Here is a 22978-nt window from a genome sequence, read left to right as displayed (position 1 = left end):
TACTACACAAAACATTCACACTACTTGGCGTTTAGTTTTATCTCATTCATGTGGGAGGGTGAAATAGGTTGTGGACACTGAAGTTATTGTTTAAAGTTACTGGAATCCCTGTCATTCAAATAATAATGAACGAAATTATATCAGTAACATGCTTATTATTAGAGGAGCAGATTATTCTGGCTGACAAATACATAGGCTGACTGAAATACAAACAAATAAAGTACATTCATGAACATAGATGCATTCAAAGTGTTGCGAATACATGCAGTGCAAACGATAAGACACATTGAATTTTAATCGTTCACTAAATGTTGGTAAATTATCCAATGAGGAGAATTGCAATTTCTGTGTAATGTGTGGTGAGCAAAATATTTAAAAAATGTAAAGGATTGGCAAATGATTGAAGCAAGGCATCATCGAGTTGAGCATGCCTGAACGTAGTGCAACCTAATCATATACAAGTATTGTAGGACTAATGGCATATGTCAACGCTTGAATCACATATAGATAGGCCTTTTTGAAATGTAAAATCTAATTTGACCAATTCTATAACATTTTAGTATATATACATGTTTTCGTTATCAAATAAATATTCAAGGATATTTTTGTGGTTTTCCACTATTTAAAATGTATCTATGATTCAAATGGTCAGAAAATGGGTTTATTAAACATTTAATATTTCTTGTCATTGACTGAAAGCAGATCATTTAGGGATTCATAATTTATACGCACGGACGTCGCATGGATTTAAAAAAAATCGTTTGGATTGTATTAAGTCGCAAAATAAAAAAAAAAAAAAATCAACATTTGATACTGACAAATAAACCTTGTTAATGTGTAAAGAATCCGATCAATACTATTCTTGCTTACCCTGTTTAAACATTTATATTAAGTTCGCGTTGATGACATTAGCTTTAAATGCCGTCATACCAACGGACCTTTCGTTGTCAATTAAAGTTTCACAGCGCATGCAAAGAGGGAACTCGTATTAATTAATAATCGTTTGTTTTTGTATTTTACAAGAAAAAAAATGAATGTCTTCAGCGTCAGATTCGATCTTCGCGATATTGACCTACAGAAAATCGGACAATTACTCAACTGCCAACAGATAAATACGGACTCAAACATAGTTGCTATTTTGCAACACACCCCTAAGGTATAATTCATGCGTATGTCTTCAAGGTTTTAATTTGTGTTTCATAGTTCTATAGTATATACAAATGACGCAAAATGTTTGTTTTCCAAACGTTGCTTCCTTTGAAGTTCCATTTTGAGTAAAATCACTGTGAGGGAGCAAAAAACAATCACGTGACCACAAATGCGAACGACCACGGAGAAATTAAGACAACAAAACGTATGTTTTTGATGTTTTCTTTATTATTTTGAATCGAATTAAAACAAGACCTAGCCCATGGTAGGGCACATAATTTCCAATTTATGTGGTATACTGTCTGATATTCTTGGTGTCGTAGGTTTTGAGAACATTCAATAACAAATTTGGAATCGAGGATGCAGACGACCACACATTTTGTATATCTTGCAAAAACAATGATAAAACGGCTAGTTTCACCTGGTTCTTTACGAAAAACACTTATTAATGCAAATATATACCATTTAAAGTACCTTTGCAAGGGGTATTGATGTTTTTGAAGGCAATATTAAAATATCAAATTATGCGAACGACCACACTCGATAATTTTAGGCGAACGACCACACTTTTTAAATTAAATTTGAAGGGGGTGCGAATAAAGCCTTCGTGATCTCAATGTTTTTTTCTATTCGCAGGACATTTGTATCTGCACATGACGCACACACGTGTATAATCTTCTCGACAAATCCGACATGTCAACACCAGTATGTGACCGAGATTGTGCGGCATGCGTTTCGAGGCATTCGACCATTGTAAATGAGATTATTGTTAAGTAAGATGCTGATAGAAGTCACTTTAGGATGTGTGTCTAGTATGAAAAGAAATACTAGGACAATTTTCGGATGCCAAGATCTAACGTACATTTGATAGGGCTAAAACCCACCCAAATCTATTTTTGTATTGTGAGATGAAGAAAACATACATTTAATTTATCTCATCCACACAATTTCAGGGACCGTATGTTCGATATACGTTCGAGGAAGAGTGGTACAGTATATTTGGATCGAAATTCATTAAAAAAAGGGGGCATTGGGTTTCAGAAGGGAAAAGGCGAGGAGAAAAGATTGAAAAACGTTAGGTACATACTAAATAAGATTCCTAAACATTCAATGTTGACTATCGATATGATCATATGGAACTTCTAATGCTACTGGGTAGTTTGTTTATAGCCGGCGAATGACATGTGTAGTCATTACTCAATTATAAGTTGTTTCTGATTAAATATGTTTTGTGCCTTTTTTCTTTATTGACACGTCACTTATATGGCAATAATCAGTGTTATTATATGGCAATAATAGTGAAGATTAATCAAAAAAGACTGATATTTGATAACGTTTATTGTCTTTATTTTAAAAATACAAAAGGATCACAGTAAACACAGAGTATAAATCACATCAATATGAAACAAAAAATGTCCGCATTTGTTTGTGAAACAATCGCATTTATAAGATTGATATAGCATTTAATACTGATAAGGCTGTTTACATGTAAAACTTAAACATACAAATGTAATCACAGAGCAAATCACAAAAAGTGAAATGAATCACCTACATTAATCTTTTATGCTAACCTATCGACTCAAAATAATACAAGAATTTACTAATAAAGTTCTGAAAAAAAATCACAAAAAATGAAATTAATCATAATGCAATGATCTTTTATAATAAGAGCAGCATAGAGACAGCGCGCTCAACTGTTCCGTCGCTTTTAAGTTTAGATTGCAAAGCTTTGGTATATATGCAAAACCTTAACCAGAATCTTTTAGTCGAATAATAAAGGGCCATAATTTACATTTTTATGCAAAATGGAGCTATCTTAAGCTTACTTGATTAATTAAGTCTGTTGGATAGTTGGAAACGCCTGTCTGAAGTTTCAATGCAAAACTTGTATTTGCTGAGATAATGACTTAAAGGTGCTTACATGCAAAACCTTAACCAAAGTTTGACGCTAGGGTGAGTAGGATAGCACTCGTTAGTCTTCGAATAGTCGAGCTAAAAACCCATCGCTTCAAACAAAAGCAAGAATTTACTAAAACAGTTCTGAAAATGCCTTCCTGGTTATGTACATACGGCGATTACTTTTCAAAAACAAAATATTGTTAGAAAATACAATATGTTTTCTAATAATATATGTGTTGTTTCGTGCTGCCGCAGTGTTGAAATGTTCGAAAGGACCTTGCCACAATATCTGCTGACCTGAGGTTGTCGACTCCATCTAACAGATATACCATACACATTAACAAATAAAGTATTTGAAGCTTTATTCGCACTCTTATCAAAATTAGATATTAAAAAGTGTGGTCGTTCGCCTAAAATTATCGAGTGTGGTCGTTCGCATGATTTAATATTGTACGATTTCTTTCAATAACATCATTTCGCCTTAAAATGTATTGTAAATGGTATATACTTACTGTTTATATATCTTTTTTATAAAGAACCAGTTGAAATTAGCCGATTTATCATTGTTTTTTGCAAGATAAACAAAATGTGTGGTCGTCTGCATCGCCGATTCCAAATTTGTTTTTGAATGTTCTCAAAAACTACAACAACAAGAATAACAGACAGTTTACCACATGAAAGCGGAAATCATATGGCGTACCATGGGCTAGGTATTGTTTTAATTTGATTCAATTAAGTAAAGAAAATATACACAAACATACCTTTTGTTGTGTCAAGATCGCCGTGGTCGTACACATTTGTGGTGACGTCACAATTCTTGCTCCCTCACAGTGAAAATGGAATTAATCTTGCTAATAATCAAATTGACCTTAAGAGCTGAAACATAGTTTTGCTCATTTGGACATGTAATTTGACCGTAGAGTATGTCATTTGAAGAGATCATGTTATGTGACCACATTATCTGTCATATCACCATATGTGACTACAGTTTTATGGTACAAAATTAAAATGCGTACGTGTTTTTGGACGGTACTGCAAAGCAGTGCCGTTCATAGGTATCATGCTACTTTTCGACAGGCATGCATCATTTGGTCCGCGGCTTCATACCTCAAACAGAAGCGTCCAGGAACCAGTTTTAAACGGAAGTGCACGGCCAAATAAAATAGACCTTTTGTCCGCTATTCATAAGTACGCGAGTCAAGTAGCGCCCAAAGGCGGCTGATTCATATTGTAAAATATATTCTTCGACTGTAATTCCACAATATTTAACAGTGCATTGTTAAATAAAAACACAATGGTTACACATGAATTGTTGGTAGATTATACCTTTCTCTTATGACACTAGTGTTTCATGAAAAACTTATTCAGATCGGCGTCTTTCAAGAAAACATCGCCATTTTGGAAATATCTTAGCAGGTGCGCGTTGTCTTTTGCTAAAAGGCTGACCTGAGAGCTGACCATATATATGAAGAGGGAAAACGCTGACCAGAAAAATGGAAATTGAATTATTTCTGTTGAATTAATTTTAATGGGTTACTTTGAATTTCGCTGATTTTGGTATCTTGTTCTGATATTTTGAAAATATTATGTAGAAGCACATACAGTTGAAAAATTATTTCGGTCAGTTATTAAGCTATATTAAGCTATAAATATCTTAATTTGTAGTAAATTCGAAATTTTGTTGCTGTTATTATTTTCGTTCAGTCACGAAGATTTACAGAACAAATCAAGGACTATGCAAGCGACTGACTTCAACGTCTATGTGTATAGTGAGTATTATAATTGCCATCTAAACGTGAAATTATTGTGCAACATCTTTGTATAGCCTGTCGGTCTGTATTCAAATGCATTTAAACAAAACTGTGCAATATAGTCGTTGTTTGCTTAATTTAACATTCATGTCTAAAAATAGACGTAGAAAGTAGGTTAAAGCATAGGTAGGGTTACTCAATAGACTGCGTAACTATTACAGTTAATTTAGGTTTGCATGGTGTTGCAGGTATTGAGTGTGCCATTATGCACCAGTCAATTGTAACCACGCCCCCTAGGCCCGGTGGGTATACCGAGGATAGCCGGGGAAATGGGCCGTGTTTTTACCTTCCAGGTGGCCCGCAGTGCCGGGTGACTGTGGTGGTTTTGTCTTCACGCCAAATAAAGCGGGAAATTGGCATTATCTAAGGTCCCTTGGGTGGGGGGGGCATTTGGCGGGGGTTTTACCAGCAGATCGTCTCCGCAGTGTGGAGATATTGCCCGGGCTTGGTTGGACTGAAAGTCAAAGTCCCTGCTATTCCCCAGACCTGGGGGGCTGTGGTTACAAATGACTGGTGCATTACGCAGCTCAGAAACAATTTATTCATTTGTTTTTTTTTATTGTCCACCACAGGAAGCAACAACTTCAAATAATTCAGTTCTTTTCCAAGAACTCAAAAAAGCTATTAGAGGTCAAGATCGCTTTATTGGAAGATTTCAATTATGATCAAAATGAAAGGGCTTCTATTGAACACTTATTTCATACTAATCTCAATCTACGCCAGTTAATAGATTCAGTTACAACTGATTATGGCTCATATTAATACAATATATACAAAAACTTGGATTCAACTTGTTTAAGATCTTACGGCACTCTAGAATCATACTTCTCTGATCACATACCATTGTACCTTGTACTGAAAGTTGACTAAATTTTAGTTAAATGCTATAACATGATTGACAGTAAGTTACCAACTATGCTTCTTTGACTGAAAAAGTGCTCACAATGGCAACAATGCACCTGCCTGACTAATATAATAACTAGGTGTTTACACAATACCATATTAAGAAGTCTGTATGAATATTTAAGACCCCTGACATTGAAAGTTCCTCCTTTAAACATGACTAATGAATAGAGTAATATTTTCTTCTTATCAAAATTGATATTGTGCAAAACAGAGTTAGATGTTTTTGTGTATCAATGACTAGGTAAAGCCCTGGGGCTGTATTTATTAAGCAACTTTGATTGAAGATTATTATAAGTGAAGCCAGTGGTCGAAAATAGCACCAGCCCACAAGCCCTGCACTGGTAAAATGACTTCCGGGCTTGCTCAAATTCTGAATTTTATATAGCATGGCTTGTTCAAAAATATGATTCCATGCAATAGTATAAGAATTCAGGTTTGTTCATCCAAAAGTCTTATTTCAATGACAAGGATAAGGCTAAGATCAATACTGAATACTGGCCCTGGTCTCAAAATTTATCACTGTATACATAGCAACACTATTAATTCAACCGTTACTTTATCATTTTGAATTATCATTTTGAATTATTGATTGAAGTTGTTTTAAAAAAAATCCAGCATCTGTAGCACAGTATTGACGAACTACAAACGAACCTGATTCTTCAATTTCCATATAAAAAAATCAATTGATAAAATAGGCGTTGCCATTTTAAAATGAAACATATGTATTTGCAGATGAATTCCATCAATGAAGCCTTTGAAAAAAGCGGACCATACCCCAGTCTTTGCCTGAAGGAATGTGGTGTACCACAGGAGGTCAGATGGCATTCCATGATGGAATAACATCTCTTAACAAATATTCAGCAGGTCAAATATGCTCTTTACCATCCACAGACAGTATTTGGCAGATTAGGAACAAGAAATTCCACTTAATTTAATAGCGGTTTGGTTGTGCATGAACAGCAAATGTATCCGGTGCTGGTTTGTTAACATGCAGGGGCTGCCACTATCTTCCTTTAGGATAACAAGGATGTCAGTTTCCAGCAAAATAATCCAGGTATGGAATCTTTCATTTGTTTCTCTGTTAATGTAAATCACTGTCACTGTCTGAGTTTATTAAGCATTTTCTTCTTGTCTTCTAATGCAGGAAGACACCCAGGTCTTACTGTTAAGGAACGCAATGAGGTTGTGACCATTAGGCTCAAAGCTGTGGAGAAAGGTGTCTGGCCAGGAGACATACTGATGTTATGCTTTACTGATGTTGTTGCCAACACCTACAAACCATTCACTACAACTACCACAATGAACATTGTACTGATAATGCAGGTGAATATATTTTAAGAATAACCATCAGATATCTAGAAAATTTCAGCTGAGTGTCATTCATTTGGTCCAAAAGCCTATGATCTTTTGTCAGATCATACTTAAAACAACAAGCATCAATGCTGTTTGAAAACTTTTTTTCATTTTTGTTTCATTCAGCTTAAGATGTGTGTTTGTCTAGATGATACATCATGACCATAATTAAAGAAAAAAACAACACTTGTTTCCAAATACAATACATTCTTTATTTTGTCTCTAATTTCAGCTGTATTTCTTATTTATTGATTAAAATATATTTGTTGATTTGGTATTTTATAGTATTCAGGTTTGAATTTATAATTAGCATATGTGAACATTTACAGAAAATCTGAGCTACCTTTGTGAAAGAGGCCAAGAGAGGATTGGATGGTGGAGTTTCAGATGACACAATGCCGACTGTTTCCACCCAGCTGATTTTGCTTCCTACTGGCAGCAGAAGGAAGTATTCACTTTTCTTTCAAACAATTCAGTTTTAATGCCACCATTTTGTCAAGATAACATGTAATTGAACAGATTGAAATTACACCAACTTCCTTCATTAACACAAACTATCTGTGTACCTGGACCATCAGCTTGAACAGTATACTACTTCAACTACCATTTCCTCATATTCAAACATTACTAGAAAGGTCTGAAAGGCAATCATGCTATCTTCAGTGATAAATGAAGAATGATAAACTCCTTTGTTATAAATTCTGCTGCAACTTGAGATCACCAGTATGCACAGACATTGCCAAATTTATTGCATTTATTACTTGTGTCTTAGCAGTGCTCTATGCATAGATATTGTACTTGAAGTTAACTATGATTTTATTAAGAAACGATTTTTCACTCTGTATTGATGTTCACATACTTCAATTTCTGTTGCTATACCAGTGCCACTAACAGATAATCTAGATGAATTTGTTTTTATTTATTTCTACCACTGTTGTCTATGATCATTTTCATATCATATAGTTAGTACACTTCATTATATACAAGGCAGTCAATGTCTTATTTCCTATAATAACTCGGAAAATAAGCCTTTTGACATTTGTGATTTCAATTGTCTATATATTTTTCATTAACATTTCTAAGTTTGAAGTCTGATCACTGTTAAAAAACAGGCTCTATTATGGATGCCTAGGAATGTCTTCCAAATTGATAATTAATTAAAATAACAATAACCTAATGCCCTTATGGCAAACCTTTCTGCTGTTTACAGCCTTTAAAAAATTTAGATTTTCTCCCAACCAAATGCACTGCTTAACCTATAAATAAATGATTTTTGACATATTGTAATCATTTTCACTCATTGCATGTTTTTTCTACAATGTTATCGCGTTTTTATGTGTATCATTTAGATTCATTGTTTTCACATTATTACTTCACTCATGATTCATTGCTAATCTCATTTTATGTAAATTTCTTCTTGTTCAATTGTAAATAATGACAATTGCTGCTCAAAAGAGTGTGATAATGGATATACTCTTCCTGTCATTCATGTTATTTGATAATTGTCAGCTGCGTCATCTTTCATGAATTGCATTACTTTCACTATCACTTGTACATTATCATTTCGCCAAAGTAGTTCATTATAGATTCATATAACACTACAGACTGGTTAATTGTAATGGTAAACTATTTTTCAATTCTTTTAAAAGAAATCCATCCTTTGATATAGCCTTCATCTTACATCATTATTTCCTAGAGCTTTACCTTGCATTTCTGTCATTCAGGCATGGTTGAAATACATTTCAAGGGACTAGACACCAGATAGTACCATTGCAAGATGAAAAAAAACCTGTCCAAAACTTTAATGGAATTTATATCTTAGTGTACATTTTAATTGAGTTTTTGGACGAGTACATCCCAGTTATTTTTAAAAAAAAGCTTGTGTGTCTTGTAAACATCACAGGACCCCCACATGCTATTCTTTAGTGTATACACACAGCTGAGACAGGGATAGAAATATTTATTTTTACATTTAAAAAATTGCATTTTTGACCTCATACTATCCCTAAGTTAAGTCTTGTTTTAAAGAAAAATTGAACTTGCTTATTTTGGTACTTTTGGTTCATCCCCAATTGATCCAATAAACCCTGGTTTAATATTGATAAATATGGAGAAATAAAGACATACTTTATATGTAATGATAATTGGGCTCAATTTCAGACCTATTCAGATTATGAAATAAAATACTGCATTATAACTTTTATTAAATCATAGACCAACTATAAAAACACACAAAAGAGAATGTTCCTTTTCATATAGCTTGTTCTTATTTTTCTGAAATTGAACTGCTGGTGTTTAGGCATTGGTCTATGACAGGTGTGGTTGACTGTTGATATGTAAATTTAACCAGCTACGATAACAACATCATATGCATACACCACTGTCAGCATTTTAACTGCTACAGCTAATGAAGAACCTTCAATAGCTATACTCTTATATTAGCAGCCATTTATAAATAATATTTAAATCAATTTGGTATTACATTTTTCCTTTGAGATTCATAAAAACATTTACAACCTATCAATAAAATTTATATCCGTATGCACTTCAGTGTTCATGTTTTGTGGTTTCCTTCTTACCAAAGCCAAAATAGTTGTTATCATAGCCTATTAGTTGTAACTCAATTTTTTAACATGCCTGCTTCCATTTTCCGACTCCTTGCTGCTGTATTACTATTCCCCACTGTGCCCTTTGTTAGGCAGAGCTTCCATCAATAATTATGAATTCTATTTGATATTCAAAATCATTTTAAAATGTCAATTCAAAAAAGTTTAAAATAATACAGAAACATAATTGTGATACTTATTTGAGATAAAAGCAACCCATACCATTTGTGTTGGTATTGAGAGTAGTTACAACACATGCACAATACATTTTGAACATTGACCCTTGCAAATGCCCCATTAGCGCTCTTTCAATGCACATCAAAAGATCACAGTCTGACCTTGCACCCTGCCCTTTTTAAATCATAGCTCGGGTCCTGAATTTCCACTTAAGAATCTTTCTTCTACAAAAAAAATACCAGACTAGGAGAGTTGTACGGTCTGATTCAATCTCCTCTTTCCACACATCTGACATTCATACAACCAGATGTAACTCTCCTGCTGCCAGCTTTAAGCAGTACCGTCCCTCAGCACTTTCAGTGCTTTGATTGATACATGTAGCCAATCGATCATGATTGTACCATATTGATTAACATGAAATCCACCATCCTACCATTGCGTTTTTCCGCATCTGATAAACATTTAGTTCACAAACAAATACACTATTAAAAGAGTAATTAAATCCCAAGAAGAAGCTCAACATGACCAGATGAGATTACGAAATTGCGAAAGCTATTTATAATATATAATGTCTGTAAGTTGATTGACAAAAACGCTGTTTGGTATACAAATATAACATTATCAATCTAAGTTTGTGAAAGGACCAACTATCGCTTTCTTGGGTTAAATGCTCAGCAGTTCGTTCGGTATTGGAACCGCTTGGTATTAGAACGGCAATTTATTCCTACTGAATACAATTTACAGCATGACAGAACACATATTTCCAGCTTCTTCTGAAAATGCAAATGATTGCGAAAACCTTTTATTTGAAAAGAAATAGTTACCATGTCTGTTTATTTTCAGTGCAACGGCAATGTTACATATAAACATTCAGATAAAAGGTGAAATTCATCTTCTAGAGAGTTGCAACATAAGCAAGGTCTTTCATTTATTGTAACAGATGAAAGTTTGTTTCTTCTAACTGCTCTATACAAAGTCAATGTGAAGATACACGTTTTTACTTAATGAAATTCAATCATTTCAATATTAAAAATATCTAATTTGAAATCCGCAAACAATCCATCTGTAAATGCTCTACTTGAACTTTGTATATCTGCATGCCATTCTTGCTTAGATTGATCACTTATTCTTTGTTTAACATGATCTTAAAATAAATTATCAATCTTTACACCCTTGAATAATCCTGCATCGTTAAATACTAATTGTTCTAATATATTTAATATTTCTAATATGATTTGTCCAAGACATTATATAAATGAACATGACATGACCTGATTTATATCTCCCGTTTTGTAGTTTTGCCGACGTGTCCTTTAGCTTCCATCTATCACAATATTCCTCTAGTTTATCTAAACCATCTTGTCATTCCTTTTCTGATTGCAAGAATTAATATATACCTCATCTGCATATGCAATGAGATATAGTTTTACCAAACGTCAATGCCATAATGACCCTAAATGATTAATGTTTTTCAATGTGTTTTATAAAAAACATTATTTCTTACATTGTACAAGTAGCTTTTGAATAGTATTGTAAAAGAGATTGATTTTAGAAGTTTACCCACATTCATATAACCTTGGTAGCCAGTAATAGAGAGTTGCTAAAGGATGACATTGAGCACGTTTGCAATGTATGTTCACATGATCAGTAGTGTAACATTCACACTGTATCATAGGACCAAGTTGGCATTGATAATGTTGATATGTTCATGAATTACATAGTCGTACGATGACTTCAAAATGTTTATGAAATACGTAGACACTTACGTTAATAATGCACTGTTGTTATCTTTTTACATTCTCGCTGCGATAAAAGGTTCATTATGTCAGACTGCTGTTTTCGGATTGTATGAAAAGGATTATATCGCTCCCTTGACATAAGTAGGTTTACTTTGCAATACCTGAGCAGATACCGATATAGACATTATTATTAAAAGGCAGGCAATAATATCTTCTAGTATGACTGGGTCTTTATTAGCATGTTGGACACTGGCCTTTTTCCCGTACTTTCCATTGTATTATTAAAATGTATGCTGATTGTCTAAAACAAACTAAAATTTCCAAAGGTATAATTTAAAACATTCTCGTTTTCAAGTGTTTAATGACAATATACAACAAAATTCATCAGATGGTAAAATGAATCATGTATTCACAAGCAGTTACATTAGTGTATGATATAATGGCATTGTGAAGAAGTGCTTGATTATTCTGTCGGATATTTGACTTGTCGATCTATGGGCTAAATAAACAGCTTTATTGCAAAATCCGCGATTCCATCATTTATCAACACGTTCATTCACCTGCTGCTTTCGAGTGTTATCTCATCCATCATTCTTGGTAATCTTTTGGAGTCGAATGACGAGTTCTGCCATGTTTTTGTTTTATTCCTCGCAATGTCAAGCCTTGATTGAAATACAATCTGCGTTCATTTCCTTCATTTCCTTGAAAACCGAACAGCCGATATGTGAGTAGAAAATGCGACTGACTATTATTTTGATAAAAAAACATGTTAATACAAACAGACAGAGGTAATAACAATCCCGCTATGTGTTTTCATCATTACCAAAATAAAGTCAGTACAACATCTCCACATGTTATTAAAAACTTAATCTCCTTTCCAGTTCGTTTTTGTCAGCATTTTGTATGAACGATATGGCATGAATATACTCCTCCCTAAGGTACACTTAAACCTCGCCTCCTATTTGATGAGCCTGCAATGGTTAATAATGCATCATGGGAGATCGTCACGCAGCATTATGATGAATCTTATAGCGTAACATTTTAATTGGGATAAATGAAATACAATGTTAATACAAAGTCATTAATAAACGAAATAAAAAAATAAAATATATAATTATTCATTTCATAATCTTGAAGAAAAGGGCAACTCTCAATAATTTTCATGGCACTTGTTTATAGAATTACAAGATTTTCGATGTGGGTGATAGGAACTGTATATGAGCAAATTAGTTGTAAACGTTAGCCGGAGAAAGGCGTTATATTTTTCTAGTTCTCAGCTCAAGACATGCTATGTTCACATTCAAAGTCAACCATATGGACGAAAGTCGCTTAATTAATTGAGAAAAAGTATAGTATTTATTTCATATTTGTACCGCACAGAGTCATAATTACACCCTGACCTCTATATCAATTGGGCATTTTTTTCCTACCAAATATTGATAGCCTTTTAAGTTTCTGTATCAAATAAAAACAATAACAAGTTTTGTTCGTAGAAATGGCATAACGTGCAATCATATTTTGTTTCAATTTCTTCGAACCATAAATTTATTCCCTACTGTGTCGTGCATAAGTTTTCTTAAGAAAAGAATGACAGAGCTTTAAAATCAAACGGCGTGACATGACAGTTATTTTATAAATTGGCTTTGATATTTCAAAATAGCTAGTTCTCCCTTCTTAGTCGGACTGTGTTGTGGAATTTGTTGTCCAATATCCTCTCACCTAACTATAGTATTGCCATTAATTTGGTTGTTTTGCAATTGAGTTGTCTGAAAGTGTCGTATTGTGGGTGATTCAACGTCATGTGAAAAAGTTCTTTCCAAGTCTGTTCAGGGACTTTTGATACTCAAAAAAGCATTTTAAATATGGAGTACGGGTAAGGAAAATACACCATTTAGTGAAATGTACAATACATACAAATACATGTGGACAAATTGAAGTTTCCTTACAAGCGTTGCGCAAAAATACATGATGTTATACCGTCATATGAGTATCATTTTTGCAATCAAGATATTTAGTACAATCCAAATATGAGCAGAGCTGCTTACATTCAGTGATTGGACAACTTTATATCATGAAGAAAACGTAATATAAAGCGATGACTATCGATGAGCAAAATAATCAACAAATGTACGATGGTAATTTGGAAGGCAACATCATGGGAAAGCATGCCTGAACATTTTGTAACCGTATTCTACACTGCTGCTAGAGGATTAATGAAATTAACAAAACTCACAACAAACTCATGAGAGATATTTCTTCTTCTAACATACCACACGTTTCGTGGGAACTCATATTTAACGCCAAACTCACGCCTGTGTGAAATGTACAAGTAGACAGTGATATTATATCTTAGCTGATATACACATTTTTGTTATAAAAAAATATTGAAGATATTATTTTTTACTTTCTCACGCCTGCTATGACCACAAAACGGAAGAAAGAAAAATAAAGATAATATAAGATAAGATAAAAAAAATGAATTAAGCATATACAGCTTATCATAATATACACATATCAGTTATTCATAAATACACAAATAATGAAAAATAACTTAAATCACAAGTTATAGCACAAGTAATCTTCCTTATGCGTAACATGTCACTAGCTACAATAGAGAAGGAAATGTATTACAAAATATATACTACTTTAAACTATTGATAATAGTGTCTCTTTGTTTAGAGGCTTTAATTATATACACTGCTAGTTTATGCAATTGGTGTTTGTTTCTGAAATTTAGAAGTTGAATAAATTAAAACATGCTATGCCTATTTATATAATAAGAAGGAATACATTCCCTCCTTAGGTCATTATATACATTACATACAATCATAAAATGATATCCATCCTCTACCTCATTAAAATTACAAAGTTCACATTTTCTATCTTGCCTCGCTACACCTGAATATCTACCTCTCCCAATGCTTAATTTATGAGAGGATAACTATTTTTTCGAGATAGCTTGCCTGTGTTTAAAATTATCTAAAATAATCAAATAATCACTCATTTCAATGCTCGACTTCAGTTCACGAAATAGTGTTAAACCAGTTGACGTTCTAACGGTTTTTCTCCAATGGGTGATAAAAATGTCTTTAAGTCTTAATCTAAATTGAGCAATGAAACATTTTACATTGATGACGGAGTCTCTAAACATCCAAACATCATTAAATCCAGTCTGTTGTAACATATTTCTAATATTTGATGGCCAGTTAATCTCATTGTTATTGCATTTTTGTAACATTGTAACATATATAGCATACAAAATACAATTATCATCATAACAATTTATGAGCTTAAACCAGTATTTAATCATGCGTATCTTTCTGCTACCTATTAAAGGCAACCTGCCACTTTCTCCATACAAAGCATTATTACTAGTGGTCATTTTAACACCCAAGTAGTTAAAATTTTCTACTACATCAACCTTTTCCCATTAAAAATGTATGCCTCACGCCCAGTTATATATCCACCTTTTTTAAAGATCATTATCTTGGTCTTTTCAATGTTAACTTTAATTTCGACTTTTACAGTAACTATTGAGCTGGTCGAGGTGTGATTATAATCCTTGAGCGCTATTACCAAGTAGTGCGCATTCGTCCGCAAACATGATAAGAAATTTTTTGACAATTGGTCAAGAGTTAATCCGTTATTTATATTTTCATGCAAATTGTGTTCATTGATGAATAGAGAAATTAATATCGGAGAGGTTATTTCCACTTGAAATAAGCCTACGTCGCTTTTAAAGAAATCCGACAGCGTATTCATATGTCTAACACAAGGCTTGACATTGCTATACATAGAACGAACAATGGTTAATAATTTTCCATCAATGCCCTCTTTTATAAGCTTGAACCACAGCGAATAACGATTGATCAAATCATAATATAGTCAATATAAGCAGCGTATACTCTCTTGTTTTCATTTAAGTACATTTTAACAATGTTATGTAGAAAAAATATTGCATCCGTCGTACTGTGACCTGCCCAAACTGCGCAACCGTTAGTTTATCATACTTCAGCGACCACTTTTTCAAACGTTCATTAACAATGCCCGTAAATAATTTACCTAGACAACTTATAAGCGTTATACCTCTGTAATTGTTCGCATTCGACGACTGCTGCTTCTTTAAAATTGGAACAATAATTCCAATTTGTTGGGAACATGCCATTATTAAGGACCTTGTTAAATAACAAATTCAATGGTCTTGCTAAAATATCCGCACATTCAATAAAATATTCATTCATAATAGTGTCAATCCCAGTAGATTTATTTCATTTAACCGTTTAATTGCACTTAAATTTTCATCTTCGGATATTGTTACATCGAGCATCTCGTACATCGCTTGCCGGTCGTGTGTATTTTTATCGAAATCATTTAGGAACTCATCTACTTCTACGTCATGATCATGCTCAGTGGCTTTCGCTAGTGCCTCAAAATGCATAACAAAGTCTTGAAGATTTATGCTTTCATCCATATTTTGCTTCTTTTTCTTGAACTTCTTTCAGAAAGTTCTATGCTCGGTGCGCCGCAGTGAATTCATCTGACGGCATTGTTCCAACTCATCTGTTTTTGGTTTTCCGCACATAATATTTATAAGCCTTTTTACAGTTTTTCATCGTTTCAAAATGCTTAACAGTTCCAGCACAAGCGTGCCTCTCAATTGCATCCCTATATGCTAGAAGCTTTTCTCTACACTCACAATTAAACCAAGCCTTTCGTTCAGAGTAATTACTATCAACAAAGGCGCTAGATTTATGTATGTTTAACTTTGCGCTTGAAGTATTCATCAGCTTTTGAAGTGATATAGTCTGTCAATTTGGAGGAAGCTTCATTAATACTTTTACATGTATCTATATTCCTCAATAACACTAAAATATATTCCAATACATCGGACCTAAATCTGCCTTTACTTTCCATTGACCATTTATTGTGTACTCTTTCAGACTGCGTATTTTTACACGGTGTCCCATTATCAACTTTCAGTTTAAACATTACCGGGGCATGATTCGAAAACTCATTGTAAATAAACAAGCAACAACCTCAAAACGGCACCAACTATATATTCACTAATAATGTGACATAGAGATTTGAAATAAGAAATGTAAGAAGTCTTAAGTTTAAGAATAATGACCAAAGGTTCACAAAATTTCTTTGAAGAACATGGTATTTTGAAATGTACACAGAATGGAATCTACATGAAATATTGTATACATTATTTGTCAGAGCAATAACTCAATTCAATAATAAATTCACATTCATTATAAATGTAAAACTCACTGATTAAATTTGATTAAATCTAACATTTTGGAAATGCTCTAGCACAAGCAAAACTGTTATGCATGAAAGAGATATAATAATAACTTTCCCACAAAAAGATCATAGAAGTTTAACATTATACACAAAATAAAAATGTTCCAGTATATTTTTAGAAGATTTCCAGGAATAACCTCGAATGTTTTTATAAGAATCTCTTTCATGTAATTGGTCACCTCATCTGAAATGCGTTTTTATGCAAGACTTCAAATATTCCACACTGTATTCAGGATATATCTATTATGATTTGTATCTGCTCACGTGTGACAGAAAGTGTTTTCTGGAGTGAAATGCAATGACGTGAACAAATTGCAATATTTCCTGCCGGAATTCTACGTCTAGCAAATTCCGTGGAACTCTGTAAAATCTATATTAGATCTTACAGAGAAACGCGTTGATTAGAAATAATTTGATTTCACTTGTTGATATAGTAGCCACAATTTTTGAGATTTTAGTATGCCAATGTTTCGATTAAAACGATCGTTGCGTTAATACACAGGAATTGAAATATATTAAACCAAACCAAAAGCTTACAACATGCATAAGTATTGTAATATACACTTGAATAAGCTTAATTTTAGTTCTTCATCAATCCGTCACTTCCGTGTCTCGTGAATGTTTAAAGCCTCAGTGCTACTTATGATTAAATAATAAGAGAAAAAAACATACTTAAAGTGAGTATATTACTATGATAGAGTCTCATATAATGTCTGATGATTTCCCGGGGTCCACAATGCCTCAGTAAAAAGAAATGTTTGAGAAATACCACTGTAATTCCAAACTGGATCACTGACTAACTATATGCTCATGAGGAAGATAAGTGGATGGGGCATAGCGCTTTGCAAAAAAGGACAGTTTCCGGAAAAGACTGGAGAAAAATAGGATAAATACTGAACATTTTCAGATTAAATTTCGCATGAAGAAATTAAGCTTCTGTTTCTAAAATAAATGTGATGCAAGTACTTTCGAATTAAGAATTATCAATGTTGTATAGTGAAAAATCGCAGATTGGTACACGCTCATGTTTTTGTAAAATGCATTTTTTTGTGTATGACAATCAATATATAAGCAAAAAATATGATCACGTTGCAAATCATTAAGAGTGTTAAAACTTAGATACCAAAAGCTGGAACCTATCAGCAAATATTTGCTCAAATATCGTTTTTGAAGGATACAATTTACAATTAAGCCTAAGCAGGTTTTGCGTGTTTTCATATGCATAACCGGGAAAACTATCTAAACCCAACACGCCTAAGATAAATAATGCAAATCATTATTGATTCAGAAAGTTATGTGAAATGCAAAAATGTAATGACGCTGTGCGCGTCAAATTCATAATATACTAAAAGCAACCTGTTGGTTTTGTTGCATTATTATTATTGCGATAAAATAATTTTATATATGCATACTATTTTTGGAGGGGATGGGATGGGGGATTGGGGTGGGCGTTTAAAAATGAAAAAAAGGTTAGGAAAAGTCATTTGGAAATGCATACAAACAAATAAGATTACCTTACTAAAACATAATGGAATTTAAAAGGGAAAATACACAGACTTTAATGTAAACAGGGTTTGAATGATGAATACTTGATAGACATAATTAGTTTTCGGTCAAGTTAATAAATTGTTGATCACTTTGGCTTGTGTTAAGTGAGAATTATAGTTAGTCTGTCAGTGTGATTGTATATATAATGAATTGCACATGTTTTCTCCGCTTTCAATCAGCATAACCAATGAGGAATGTACATGGATATGTTTACCTCACAGAGTTTAACTTACAGCAATGGAATAAGTCATGTATTAATTTTTTTATGCAATATGTAACCCAATCATTTTTTATATTCTGTTTTAAGAGTGTCACCTGCTGCCCTCCATATTTGACGAAGTGACATCGAAATTTAGCGGTCGGTTCGTACCCAAGCAATTCGCACGTCGGTACTTTCTTGCAAGTAAATGCATGTTTTATACCCGCCCATTGCACTTCTTGTATGTGGGTTTCTTCATTATATATATCACTCGGAGCGCGTTGACTGTATATACATTGAGCATGCATACTATTTTAAGTTGTTTAACGTAATTGTTAATTAACATTTATGTTTTGCCACTCTAGTTGTATTTGCTTTGTAAACCGTATACGCCAATATCTTTGATTTCAATACATACACACTATACATGAAAATTATTTCTGTGTACTTATTACAAGAAGTATACAGACGAACTGTTAACTTTATCGATAAATGATGAGTATAAGGTTTGAAATTCGAAACTGCTTACAATAAGATTTCTTTATAGTTGGCCGATAGTGATACACAACAATAGGAGAAGGTGGAGTCATTAGTGTTGTGTTTCACTGGTATTATTAAGCTGCAAAGACAGAATAGTGCTTCATTATTCTGTCGGGTATCTAGCGGTGTTAATTACGTAGCTTAATAGGAAAAACCTTCATTTTCACTGGCATTGTTAAGCTGCAAATACCAAATAGAGCTTCATTATTCTGCCGCGTACCTTACCGACTTAATTAAACAGCTTTATAGGGAAAACCTTCAGTTTTATCATATGACATGAAAAATGCATGCTGTCCCCTCAGTGTCATCGTATCGAACTTTCCGAGCAATCGGTTGTTGTCGAATGACCAGTTTTGCCACAAGTTTGTTGAATTAAAGTTTCAAGCCTTGAAAGATAAATATTCTGCGTTTATTAACGTTATATAACAAGTGAAAGACGCGATGTTATTTTAGGTAGTAAAAATAACAATTGATTTGTGTTCCTATAAAATCATGTTAGTTTAAGCAGACAGAACGGTGTATGTAATAAATAACCCTCCCTTAATTAACATTAGTCTTCAAGCTAAAATCGAGGGGGCGTATCGAACTACTTACATTTAAGAAATAAAAAAAATGAAAAATACTCGATTTTCAATGGCCCACACAAAAAAACAACAACACCATATACAATTCATACATTATATCTATATGTCAGCAAAATCTGTTTTTTCCTTCAAACTCGGAATTAAATATGTTTCCCCACAACAAGCATTAAAACCATATCACAATGTGCGTGGTATGGAAAATGATACAATGTTGGAGTTATATTTTCATGTTTCAAGTTTATATATGCGACATGTTATGCTTAGCAACCTGTTTTGTCAAAGCTTTCTTGACGATGTGTTAAAGGTTGTTGTTTAAAAACGAATCCATCATATATCTTATGGTATTCCTTAATTTGGCCAAAGGAAGAAGAAGTAGAAAAGGTGTATACGTTTGGGTTAAACTATTTATGAAAGTACCTTTGCGAATGTTTTCATACCGACAAAATGAGTTTATGGTATCTTTGTATCTCCTTTCGTCGTCAAATTATTCTGGAGAAATCATCTATCCAATAAATATATGATTTTTTTTCGTCATATAAAAACCACGACATAATATGCTATAAAATAGGGTAAAAGGACCGTAATTTTTCATGCACTTTCAAATGCAAAGATCGCCTGTATGTTGTTCAAATGTCTGGTGAGTTAATTGATTTTAAAACAATTTCATAAACCATTTCAAAATGTGTACAAGTTCGCTGTAAATTATTTAGGCACAAAAACATGAATGCTTCATTTTATCTGGAAGTTTTCTACATTCTTTTTACAACAGCATCCGGATTAAGTTTGCAAATCCGGAATTTTTGCAAACTTATTTTTTTTATTTTTCACCCAATGTTTTTTATTTTTGTATTTTTAAAATGTGTTAGGTAATACTAATAAGAGATATTTTTTGTTTCCTGAAATTTAATTTAGAAATATGTTTTTTTGGCATTTAAAGTCAACTTTTCCAATGGGAGTCCCATTGGAAAATGGCCTTCCCATTGGAAAAATGGTTTTTCCAATTGGAAAATCAGCCCAACATTTTTTGTTGGAAAATTCTCCCACATTTTCAAAAAAGGAATTAGTGATTAATAACAATCATTATCATTAATGGTTATAATGTTATCTAGAAAAAGTGCGTTTATAGTACTTTTTATCATTTTTTGTAAAAAAAAATCCCGTCGACCATTTTTTCCAATTGGATATTTCCCACAATTCAATATGGGAAAAGTCAGGAAATTGGAAAACTCCAATTGGAACATTGTCCCATTGGAATCTTCCAATTGGTAACATTGGCAATGGGCTTAATCCAATTGGAGGTTCTGGCAATAAATTTTAATGGGAAAATATTTCAACTTTCCTAAATCTCTTAAAAGAACACCTATTTATTTATTTAGGAATATATTTGAAGTTTTGTTTTATTGTTTACCTGTGTCCTGACATTGTATCCATCCAATTCCAAGCTAATACTTCTGTGCTGATATCTTAGCGATAAGATTTAAGCATCTTTTAATGAATTTGAATGCAATAAATCATATCAAAAATTACCTGAAGTATTCTTACTCAATCAGTGACACAAATTCCATTTTTTAAATATCTTTACACTAGTTTCATCTCCTCAGACGCCATTTTTAATCGATTAAGTTGTGGTTACAAACGACTAAGAACTTATTCATTTTTTCATTTGAAGCTATACTCACTTTTACGCTTGAAAATGTTATTTCGGTTGTCAGTACCTTTACACAGAAAATGTACCATTTTCTTGATTTTTAATGAAGATGTAATTAATTGATGGAAATCCATATGAAATGTTTTACCTAAGATAATAGTTTATTTCATACACACTGTTCTGCAGGGGAGCAGGACCTTTCAACCCCAAGAGGCTTTTTAACCCTTCTAAAAAAGAACACTTTTCAGTTTTCAACCCTTAGACTTTTAAACCCCTATTTCAAAGACTTTTCAACCCCTACCTGTTTGGACTTTTTAACTCCTATAACAAAGACTTTTCAACCCCTAGTTGAATTATTTTAATAACCATATTAAAGACTTTTTAACTCCTAAACCAAAGACTTTCCAACCCCTATTATTTGGTTTTGAGCTGGTCCAAGCTAAACACCATTAAAAATGCTGCAAGGCATTTTAGAATGTTAACATGCATCATGTGCCAATGCCTTCCTCAAACAGTAATACTAGTATATGTTTTAGAAAAAAATATCGAACTGTAAAAACATGTAAGGCTGGTGAATTTTGCATTACAAAATAAACGCTATTGGTAATTAATGCCATGTTGTCACTTTACTACATACCCGGTAGTAGTATATAAGCCAGTCATCCTACAAGATAGCAGTGAAGCAAAAATACACATATGATGATTACTTGTAAATCATCTTGTATATGTGGAAAAAAATGAACTTGTTATCTAGCTGATTGTAAAAACACTTTGTCATTCTTAAAGGGACTCGTACCTCATTGGCACCAAATAATCATTTTCCAGGTAATGTGTCTGAAATAATTAGTTAACTCTTTGATACTGAAATTGCAGAACAAAATACAATGAAAGTATGAAAATAAAGTCTTGTTTTAATCAGGGGTGAACCTACGCTTTTTACGTCATGGACAAATAAATAGCATAACCACTCAGCAAAAGGGACTCATACATAATTTATGGATATTTTGATCATGCATACCTTGGAAGCAACACCTTTTATTTCGTATTTAAAACAAATTTGCTAAAGAACCACATTTTACAAACTACGAGCTATAACTTATACAATAAACTCATACCTGGTTGAGCATTTTTGATGTAGAAATGAGGCACCCAAAATGCCAACAAGTACATATATGCATGCATAAATATTGAAGCAATGGTTAACATCGTCGCTTAAGTATATCCCTCACGCATCAAAATTAATTTTGCAATTGCACTAGTGGCCAGAAGGAGGGGGGGGGGGTGACCCCCCCCCCCCAACCACAACGTACCGATGTCGTCCAAGTTAACTTTTCGTTTCAAGGCAGGGGATACAGGGTAATCCAGAAGAACTGGAAAAAAGGTTGTGAAATTGCGTAAATTTGTTTATTTTTTGTTTAGTGACACTGTTATTCAAAATCAATACATACACATATATAACAAACATCAATTGTGACTGATAAACCTTTAACTACATACTAAATAATGCATTTA

The sequence above is a fragment of the Mya arenaria genome, chromosome 11, assembly GCF_026914265.1.
Source record: "Mya arenaria isolate MELC-2E11 chromosome 11, ASM2691426v1".
In the NCBI taxonomy this organism is placed as follows: Eukaryota; Metazoa; Mollusca; class Bivalvia; order Myida; family Myidae; genus Mya; species Mya arenaria.
Note: the sequence above shows the minus strand (reverse complement) of the source record.